The following is an 11523-nucleotide window of genomic DNA, read 5'->3' on the forward strand; positions in this document are numbered from 1 at the left end:
TTTGTTCTGTGTCACATTTTGGTAATTCTTACAATATTTCAAACTCTTCATTATTATATTTGTTATGGTGATCAGTGATCTTTGATGTTATTATTGTAAATGTTTTGGGGCTCCACGAATTGTGCCTATATAACACAGCAAATGTAATTGATAAATGTGTGTTCTGACTGCTCCAGCAACGAGCTGTACCCCATCTCTCTCCCTCTCCTTGGGTCTATTACCTGAGATACAACAATATTGAAATTAGTCCAATTAATAACCCTACAATGGCCTCTTAGTATTCAAGTTAAAGGAATAGTCACACATCTCTAATTTTAAATCAAAGCCTGGAAATGATAAACTTAGTGAAGAAGGTATGTTGAAAGTCCATATAAGCAGAAAGTTAGGCCTATTGCACCAAACCGTTAGTGAAGTAATTAAAAGTGCAACTCCAGTGAACATACAAATGATGAGAAAGTGAAATGGCCTAATTGGTGATATGGAGAAAATGTTAGTGGTCTGGATCAGGGACAAACAAGCCACAATATTTTCTAAATCAAAGCCTAATACAGAGAAAGGCCCTAAGACTCATCAACTTTATGAAAGCTAAGAAAGGTAAAGAATCTGCAGAAGAAAAGTTTGAAGCTTGAAAAAGTTTAAGGAAAGAAGCCATCTTTACAATATAAAAGTGCAAGGTGAAGCAAGTGCTGATGTAGAAGTTGCAGCAAGTTATACAGATCCAGCCAAGTTATAAGATCCAAGTTATAAGATAATTAATGGAGGTGGCTACATTAGGTAACAGATATTAAATGTAGACAAAACAGCCTCATATGGGGAGAAGATGCATCCAGGACTTTCATAGCTAGAGAGAAGAAGTCATTGCCTGGCTTCACAGAGTCAAAGGACAGGCTGACTCTCTTGTTGGGGGTGATTGCAGTTGGTGACTTTAAGTTGAAGCTAATGCTCATTTATCATTCTGAAAATGGTGGGGTTCTTAAGAGTTATACTAAATCTACTCTGCCTGTGCTTTACAAATGAAACAGCAAAGACTGGATGATAGCATATATGTTTACAACATAGTTTCCTAAATATTTAAGCCCACAGTTGAGACCTACTGCTCTCTCTCTCTCTCTCTCTCTCTCTCTCTCTCTCTCTCTCTCTCACAAAATTACTTTCAAAATATTACTCAATTGACAATGCACCTGGTCACTCATGGGCTCTGCTGGAAATGTACAATGAGATAAATGTTGTTTTCATGCCTGCTAACACAACATACATTCTGCAGAGCATGGACCAAGGAGTCATTTTGACTTTCAAGTGTTATTATTTAAGAAATACATTTTGTAAGGCCATCACTGCTGCAGATTATTCTGATAGACCTGGGACAACTGCATTGAGAACCTCCTATACAGGATTCACCATTCTAGATGCCAGTAAGGACATTTATGATTTATGGAAAGAGGTCAAAATATCAACATTAAAAGTCTGGAAGAAGTTGAGTCCAGCCCTTAGGGAGGCTTTGAGAAGTTCAAGATTAAATGGAGAACGTGAGTGCAATTGTGGTGGAAATAGCAAGAAAACCAGAATTAGAAGTGGAACCTGAAGATGTGACTGGGTCTCTGCAATCTCATAATAAAACTTGTAACAAATGAGAAGTTGCTTATGTATGAGGGAAGAAAATGTGTGTTTTTTTTTTTCAGTGAAATTTCCAGATGAAGATCCTGTGAAGATTATTGAGTGATAACAAAATATTTGGAATATTACATAAACTTAGTTGATCAAGCAGTGGCAGGGTTTGAGAGGATTGACTCCAATTTTGAAAGTTTTATTGTAGGTAAAATGCTATCAAATAGCATCACATGCTACAGAGAACTCATTAGAGAAAGGAAGAGTACATCAGTAAGTCACATTTCATTGCTGCCTTATTTAAAATTGCCACAGATACCCCAACTTTTAGCAGCTGTTACTCTGATCATTCATTAGCCCTCAACTTTGAGGCAAGACCTTCCTCTAGCAGGATGATTATGACTTGCCTAAAGTTCAGATGATGGTTAGCAAGACATTATTTTTAAAATAAGAAATATACATTTTTAGACATAAAGCTATTGCATCTTAGTAGACTACACTGGAAATATAAATTTCATATGCACTGGGAAGCCAAAAATTTTTTGACTCATTTTATTATGACATTTGCTGTGTTGCGGTATTCTGAAACTGAACCTGCAATATCTTCTAGTTATGCCTGTATATGAAAGATGAAGTAACTTCAGGGTTTTGCCAGCTCCTTTTAGAAACACAAAGATAGTTGGAGTTGAGATGAGTTTTGAGCTTTTCCCCTTCATTGTTTTATGGATCTCTTTTTTTAAATGATCAAGTGTCAAATGGGAAATCCTAAGTGATCAAGGATAATGATGATAGCTTGTGTCTTATTTATTGTTGTTAATGTCTCTGGCACATTGTATGCATGCAATAGTTGAATATTTATCTAAGTTTATTTTTCTTATTTGACTTTGTTGTTCTATAAGTTACAGCCTCACCAAAATATCTTCTTTCATATCTATTATTATCTTATGTTTTCCCTGTATTTTATCATTACTAATTTAACTTTGCTTAATTTTCCCTAAACCAACTCCTTTTTCCTATGGTTAAAAATTTCCTAGTCCAGTTTTTATCTTTATAAGTCAATTAATTACCCATTTAAAATAGGTTTAAATTTGTTTCTTGTAGCTAAAAACATTATTTAGACATAGCTCAATTTTTCTCTTATTTCACTTCTTTGGCCCAAAATAACATTATTCTCTACTATTATTTTCCAGAGGTTTCATTGAAGTATAATTATCATACAGTAAATCACGCACACTTTTTTAAATTAAATTTTTAAAAAGAATTTTATTGACTCTTTTTAGAGAGAGGAAGGGAGAGGGAGAGAGAGAAACATCAATGTGTGAGTGAAACAATGATTGGCTACCTCCGGCACACCAAGCCCACCACCTGGGCACGGGTCCTGACTGGGAATCAAACCAGAACTCTTCCAGTGCATGGGATGGACACTCAACCAACTGAACCCCACTGACCAGGGACAATAAATCACACATATTTTTTCATATGTACATATTGATAAAAATTGATAAGTTTTGGCATATGTACATACTAGTATCAATGAAACCATTGCCATAATCAAGATAATGCACACATTCATCCTCTACAAAAGTTTGCTTTGCTTGTGCTTCTCTTACCTACCTGCCAGACAACCATTAATTATCTGTCATCTACATTAAATTCCTTAGAATTTCATGCCAATGGATTAATGCATTCTGACTTGTTTTTTGTTTGGCTCTTACATTCAGTGTCATTATTTTGAAAATCATCCATTTAGTTGTGTAAGTAGTTTGTTCCTTTTTACTGCTGAGTGGCATTCAGTTCTGTGGATATGCCACAAAGTTTATCCATTCACCTGTTGGTGGATATTTGCTTGTTACAAATAAAGCTGATATTGATGTTTTTGAACAGTTTTTTTTCTATGGATAAAATTTGTCCATACAGATTTTATGCATACACATTTACCCATAATTTTGTATGAATTAAATTAATTTCTCTTGGATTAAATTTAAGAGTAGAATGGCCCTAGAATGTATACATAACCTTTTTAAAACACTGCTTCCCAAAATGGTTATTACCAGTGCATGAGAGATCTGTTTGCTCCACATTCTCAGCAGTAGTCGGTATGGTCATTGTAAAATGGTCACCCAGCCCTGGCCTGTGTGGCTCAGTTGGTTGGGCATTGATCATCCTGTGCACTGAAAGTTTGCTGGTTCAATTCCCAATTAGAGCACATACCTAGGCTCAATCCCCAGTAGGGGGCATGCAGGAGACAGCAGATTGATGTTTCACTTTCACATAAATGTTTCTCTCTCTGAAAAAAAAAATCTTAAATAAAAATGAAATGGTCACCTAAATAGATCAAGCCTTAATCTAAAAAAACCGGTAAATTTTACCTTATTTGCAAAAGAATATCTGCAGATGGAATTAAATGAATATTTTGAAATGAGATTACCTTAAATTATCTGGATGGGTCCTAAATGCCATCACAAGTATCTTTTTTTAAATATATATATTTTATTGATTTTTTACAGAAAGGAAGGGAGAGGGACAGAGAGTTAGAAACATCAATGAGAGAGAAACATCGATCAGCTGCCTCCTGCACACCTCCTACTGGGGATGTGCCCGCAACCAAGATACATGCCCTTCAGTCCACAGGCCAACACTCTATCCACTGAGCCAAACTGGTTAGGGTCATCACAAGTATCTTTATAAGAGCGAAGCAAAGGAGTTTTGAGAGACACACAGAAGAGAAAATAATGTGGAAGTGGAGGCAGAAATTGGAGCCCAGGAATGCTATAGATTTCTGTTTTAAGTTAACAATTTGTGGTAATTTTTAAAAAATATATATATTTTTATTGATTTCAGAAAGGAAGGGAGAAGAAGAGAGAGATAGAAACATCAATGATGAGAAGGAATCATTGATTGCCTGCCTCCTGCACGCCCCCTACTAGGGACCGAGCCCACAACCTGGGAATGTGCCCTTGACCAGAATTGAACCTGGGATCTTTGAGTCCACAGGCCTATGCTTTATCCACTGAGCCAAGCCGACTAGGGCATGTGGTAATTTTTCATGGCAGCCTCAGGAATCTAATGCAATGGGTTTGCAGTACTCAGAAACATGACACGGTCTTGATCAATTGGATACATCTACCCAGGACTTCAATGCTTTAATAAGTGATTCTACGAAAACGCAATAGATAAACTCACTGAGGTAAAATAAAATGTCTACTGCTGTAGTCATGACAGTAGTTGGTGGTCGTATTGATACTATTGTAATAACCTGGCTATCATTTAACAGGAAAAAAAAGGAAAGCCTAGATATAGAAATGCCATTATTATGGATTTGTGAAAAAACTGCATTTAACATTATTCAGGTCTATTCATTGCAGATCCATGGGGGAAGGGACTAGAGAAAAGCACTGTAGATGTATACCCAGTAAAATCTGAGTGACGTGGGTGGCTAATTACCAGTCAGTCACACCTGAAAATGAGTCAGTGGCCAGAATGGGCATGGTCACTGCAAGTTCCCAACTCTAACTATATAAACTTCTACAAAGGAGCCATACTCTCTTGGCCCCAAGGTGCTGAGCCCTCTAGGAACTGCTTCAGTGGGCTGCGCTCTCCTGCGCCCCAGGCACACGGCCATGTTGGGCTCCAAACATGGACTAGTGGACTTTAATCTGGTCTAAATTCTGAACTTCACCAGGCTGCAACAAGGAACGGAAACCCTGGACCCCCGCCCTGTTTCTGACTCTGCTGAACTCTGCTCCTCTTCCAGGGCTGGCTTAGGGGGCAGGGGATTGGGAATGAAGCCTTCGTCCACATCCCATCCTCCCATGGGGGCTTCTGAAAACCATTTCAGCTGTGCTCCAAGAACCTCGCTCCCCCAAACGACAGGGAAGTTCCATCCATTGGCATCAATATGACCCATGGTGCTTGAATATCTTGCAGTGCTGAGGTACTATCCTGCTTGTTGTGCTTTGTATTTTTGCATGTTAAGAGCTACCTTAGCTTCTGTCTACTTTCCAAGCCTGGTTCTCTACAGTCCTATGGATTTAATAAGACCCCTGTTTTTGTTTTTCTCCAAATAAATTCTTTGAAACCACAGTTGATTTATATGAATTGTAATTCTAGGTTTGTAACAGATTCAGACAAAAATATTAAAATGCTTTTCAGTTTTAAAAAAAGAAAGAACAGTTTTTCTTGTACTCTTTTTTTTTTTTTAAATAAACATACAACATACTTTGGAGTTAACAGTTCCTGGGATACTTATTGATGTCTTTTACTTTCTCAGAAGCCAAAATTTAATAAAAACATCTTTTTAAGTCTTGTGACAATATTACCCCATAATAGACAAAATCAACATCAAATTCTACTTGGAGTAATGTTTTGAGTTCAATACAGGTGGATCTGACAATGATATGTTACTCTTTAATATAATTCCCTACTCCAGTGTTTATCTTACCCTTTGGGCCACATCCTCCTACACTCAAAAGACCAGTGCTCTGTTGTTGTGCATTACCAATGTAATAGGTTTTATGTCACACTCATAGATGCCACCATTATCCCCTTCATTCTCACTCAGCCAAATATGTTCATTGAAGTTTAACATGTCTTAGCCACATAGTGTACTTTGCAGTGATTAATTGAAAAAGTTTTGGATTTACACAGGACATTTTCCAAAATATTTTCCCATTCAAGAAATGTTTGCAGATTAAATAAATAGGATATTTTCATTATTACAAACCAAACAAACCTCAATTCAATTTTCTGTTTAGTGTGTTTAGCTTCCCTTAAGCTCTGTTTACATAATGCCCTATAAACAACCTGTCCTCTGGGGGAAAATCAGTAAAAATATTTGATAATTCATAGCAAGATAACTGCCTGATTAATTAATTTTTTTTTACTACTTAGTTATACTTTTATATAGAAACTAGTGGCCCCGTGCACGAAATTCATGCAAGGGTAGGGTCCCTATGTCTGACCAGCGATCAGGGAAAAACAGGATCTTCTGGCTGCCGGCCAAGGCCTTCCTTCCAGCTACCAACCAGGGCCTCCCTTCCCCAGCTGCCAGCTGGGGCCTTCCTTTCGTTCTGCACCACCCCCTGGTGGTCAGCACATGTCATAGTGAGTGAGCGGTCTCCCAGTCGAACTCCCGTGGGGGCAATTTGCATATTAGGCATATATATATATGTATCCTATCTAATAAAAGAGAAACATGGTAATTAGCATACGAACGCTACCCTTCCCATTGGCTAATCAGGGCAATATGCAAATTAACTGCCAGCCAAGATGGCGGCCGGCAGCCAGGCAGCTGGAAGCAAACATGAGGCTTGCTTGCTTCAGTGAAGGAGGACTCCAATGTTCCCCGCCTGCCTTGCCGGCCTCTGAGCTTGCAGTTTGAAACATTGTAACAGATATAGAAGCTAAACAAAACCCCAGAAACCTGCTTTCAGTGAGCTTGGATCTCAGAGCTGGAGTTAAACATTGTTTCTATTATAGAACCCAAACAAACCAGATGCCTGCTTTCAGCAGCAGAGGCCTCAGAGCTGGAGCCAAAGCTAAAGCTGGCCCAGAATAAAAAAAAAGAAAAAAAGGAGCAGTTGGGAGCTTAAGTCACCCACCAGCCTGAAAATAGCCCTCAGCCCCTCACCCAGACTGGCCAGGAACCCCAGTGGGGACCCCTAACCTGAGGGGTGTATGACCAGCTGCAAACAGCCATCATCCCCTCATCCATGCTGGCCAGGCACCCCAGTGGGGACCCCCACCCTGGAGGGTGTGTGACCAGCTGCAAACAGCCATCATCCCCTCACCCAGGCTGGCCAGGCACCCCAGTGGGGACCCCAACCCTGATCCAGTACACCCTTCAGAGCATACCAGTCAGCCCCACCCATGCACCAGGCCTCTATCCTATACAGTAAAAGGGTAATATGCCTCCCAGCACCGGGATCAGCGGAGCTGCGAGGCCTCCCAGCATCGGGATCAGCAGAGCCGAGAGGCCTCCCGGCACTGGGATCAGCATGACAGGGGGCAGTGCCCAAACCCCCTGATCGCCCTGCAGCTCTGTGTGTGATAGGGGGCAGGGCCACAACCTCCCTATCCGCCCTGCTCTGTTCGTGACAGGGGAAGGTGCCCCAACCTCCTGATCAGCCCTGCTCTGTGCCTGATAGGGGAGAGCTCCCCAACCTCCTGATCGGCCCTGCTCTGTGTGTGACAGGGTGCAGCGCCCCAACTCCACCCCCCCACAGGCCCTGCTGTGTGTGTGACAGGGTAGAGGCATAACCTCCCCATCGGCCCTGCCCTGAGTGTGAGAGTGGCAGAGCCCCAACCCCCTGATCAGCCCTGCTCTGTGTGTGACAGGGGGAGGTGCCCCAACCCCCTGATGGGCCCTGCTCTGTGTGTGACAGGGGGAGGTGCCCCAACCCCCTGATGGGCCCTGCTCTGTGTGTGACAGGGGGGAGCTCCCCAACACCCTGATCAACCCTGCTCTGTGCGTGACAGCGGGGAGCTCCCCAACCCCCTGATTGGCCCTGTTCTGTGCGTGACAGGGGGTGGCGCCGCAACTTCCCCATCGACCCTGCCTTGAGTGTGACAGGGGGCGGTGCCCCAACCCCCCGATCAGCCCTACCCTGAGCATGACTGAGGGTGGCATCACAACCTCCCAATCCGCCCTGCTCTGTGCATGACAGGGGGCGGCACCCCAACTCCCCAATCAGCCCTGCTCTGAGCCCGACCAGAGGCTGCACCTAGGGATTGTGCCTGCCCTCTGCCACCCAGGAGCAGGCCTAAGCCAGCAGGGTGTTATCTCCCGAGGGGTCCCAGACTGCGAGAGGGCACAGGCCAGGCTGAGGGCCCCTCCTTCCCCCCGAGTGGACAGATTTTTGTGCACTGGGCCTCTAATATATATATATATATATATATATATATATATATATATATATATATACATACACATATATATATATATTTATATATATATATATATATATATATATATATATATATATATATATCAAGGCTGAATTTTAGTGTATTTCTCTTCTTATCAAATGGAATTCATAGAGAGCTAATTAGAATTTCCTATGCTTTTTATCTTTTTACTTAAATGGGTTATACTTGAAAAATAAAAGGGAATTAAAATCTATCCAGGAGACTAAATACATGCCAATTTGGGACACTGGGACCAAAAAATATACTTTTTGTCTTTACCTCTACAATTCTCTCTGACAGTGAATGTATATCCTTAGTTTCTTATCAAGAGAAAAATATATTTCTTGTGGTCTCAATACTAAGAATGAGCTTAAATTTATTGCTATCTCATGTACACATTGGAGACCTGTCACTCTTAGTATTGGGCAGCATCTCCAGTTATTACTATTATCAAAATTATCTTAAAACACACTATCTTTGCCATGCTATTCATTGCTCCCTAGTAACAAGCTTTTATATTTTTAATTCAACTATATTATTTTATTCTCAAAGTAACCTTTCTTGTTGTTGTTAGTGAATATCAGGAGGATGATACTTTTAAAAAATTAAATAATATAAATTTGATTATTAACTTCATAGTCTCTATATATTTGCCTCTCCCAGAGAAAGACATGTAGATCAATCTCCTTTAATATTATTATAAAAGAAGAATGTGACAAGAATCTAGATATATTATAGGACCATATTTTGCATTTTTGGAAATTTTTACTTTTTCAGAATAATAAGATTGACAGGACTTAAGAGATTAAATATTTAACCTCATATTTTTCAGAAGAAAAAAGATGAGTTAGCATGTGATGACACACAGAAAGACATGCAATTTATGGTGGAAATAATTCTAGTGATTAAGTCTTCTAATTCCTAGCTCTTCTGTGCCTTACTTGTGATACAAAGTTTTACAAAGGACACACAGCAGAATCCTTTTAGGCAGTGCATTTGTTTAATGTATATCAATATCAACATATTTGCAAACATTGCATTTGATGATCTTTTTCGGACTCACATCTAGTTAATGTCAAGAGTTTCATAGAAAGAGGAACCTGGGAGTTAGTCTTGCCTTGGTCATTTCTAGTTATAAAACACTAGAAGCCCAGTGCACAAAATTCACGCACAGGTGGGATCCCTAGGCCTAGCCGGTGATCAGGGCCTATTGGGGCCATCTTGCCCAGTCCCGATCAGGGCCTGGCTGGCCGGGGCCTGCCTGCCAGGGCCTGCCAAACAGGGGGAGTGACTGCAGGTTTGTTGGTGGCAGGGGGCAGGGGAGAAGGGACTGGGGGAGGTTGGCTGGCTGTGGGAACGTGGCTGTGGGAGCAAACTGACCACCAGGGGGCAGCTCCTGCATTGAGCATCTGCCCCCTGGTGGTCAGTGCACATCACAGTGACTGGTTGACCAGTTGTTCCAGTCATTCGGTCATAATGGTTGCTTAGGCTTTTATATATATAGATAAGGTAATAGTCACTTTGGTCTCACATTCCTTAATAAGTGGTCAGGCTATGTTACCTCTAAGGCCTCTTCCAGTCCTTATTCTTATTCTGAAATACACATTTATATCATCTGTGCCATTCCATATCTATGTGGAATATTTATTATTCTGAGTAAGTTGAAAAGGCAGAGTTTGTGGTGAATGGTTTGGTTTCTTACCATTCTTTTTTTTTTTAATTAAATCTTTATTGTTCAGATTATTACATTTGTTCCTCTTTTTTCCCCCCCATAACTCCCCTCCTCCCAGTTCCCGCCCCACCCTCCACCCTCACTCCCCACCCACTGTCCTCATCCATAGGTGCACGATTTTTGTCCAGTCTCTTCCCGCATCTCCCACACCCCTTTCCCCCCCAAGAATAGTCAGTCCATTCCCTTTCTATGTCCCTGATTCTATTATAATCACCAGTTCATTCTGTTCATCAGATTATTTATTCACTTGATTCTTAGATTCACTTGTTGATAGATGCATATTTGTTGTTCATAATTTGTATCTTTACCTTTTTCTTCCTCTTCCTCTTCTTAAAGGATACCTTTCAGCATTTCATATAATCCTGGTTTGGTGGTGATGAACTCCTTTAGCTTTTCCTTATCTGTGAAGCTCTTTATCTGACCTTCAATTCTGAATGATAGCTTTGCTGGATAAAGTAATCTTGGTTGTAGGTTCTTGGTATTCATCACTTTGAATATTTCTTGCCACTCCCTTCTGGCCTGCAAAGTTTCTGTTGAGAAATCAGCTGACAGTCGTATGGGTATTCCCTTGTAGGTAACTGAGTTTCTTTCTCTTGCTGTTTTTAAGATTCTCTCTTATCTTTTGCTCTTGGCATTTTAATGATGATGTGTCTTGGTGTGGTCCTCTTTGGATTCCTTTTGTTTGGGGTTCTCCGCGCTTCTTGGACCTGTAAGTCCATTTCTTTCACCAGGTGGGGGAAGTTTTCTGTCATTATTTCTTCAAATAGGTTTTCAATATCTTGCTCTCTCTCAACTTCTGGCACCCCTATAATTCTGATGTGGGTGCGCTTGAAGCTGTCCCAGAGGCTCCTTACACTATCCTCGCATTTTTGGATTCTTTTTTCATTTTGCTTTTCCGGTTGGGTGTTTTTTGCTTCCTCGCATTTCAAATCATTGACGTGATTCTTGCGCTCCTCTGGTCTGCTGTCGGGAGTCTGTATAATATTCATTATTTCAGTCCGTGTATGCTTAATTTCTAGTTGGTTCCCCAATATAACATCGAGGGTCTCATTAGTTTTCTTGTAGATCTCATTAAGTTTATCGGCGGCTTCTAAACAGTTCTTGAGAGACCTTAAAAGTGTGGCTCTGAACTCTATATCTTCCATTGACAATTTTGTCCTGTTTCTTTGTCTCCGCATTTTGTTATGCTTCCTTGGTGCACCCCCTAGTGGTCTTTGTGCGCAGTCTTATAGTTAAACCTTGATTGTTGTAGCTAATACCAGGGAGGGTTTGACCTCCAG

At 40.8% G+C, this 11523-nt stretch overlaps 1 pseudogene; it reads left to right on the top strand.

The window, feature by feature from the left end:
* Positions 1–266: 266 nt before the first annotated feature.
* On the top strand, positions 267–1962 carry LOC118675678 (annotated as a pseudogene).
* Positions 1963–11523: the final 9561 nt, after the last annotated feature.

The sequence above is a fragment of the Myotis myotis genome, unplaced genomic scaffold (assembly GCF_014108235.1).
Source record: "Myotis myotis isolate mMyoMyo1 unplaced genomic scaffold, mMyoMyo1.p scaffold_m19_p_2, whole genome shotgun sequence".
In the NCBI taxonomy this organism is placed as follows: Eukaryota; Metazoa; Chordata; class Mammalia; order Chiroptera; family Vespertilionidae; genus Myotis; species Myotis myotis.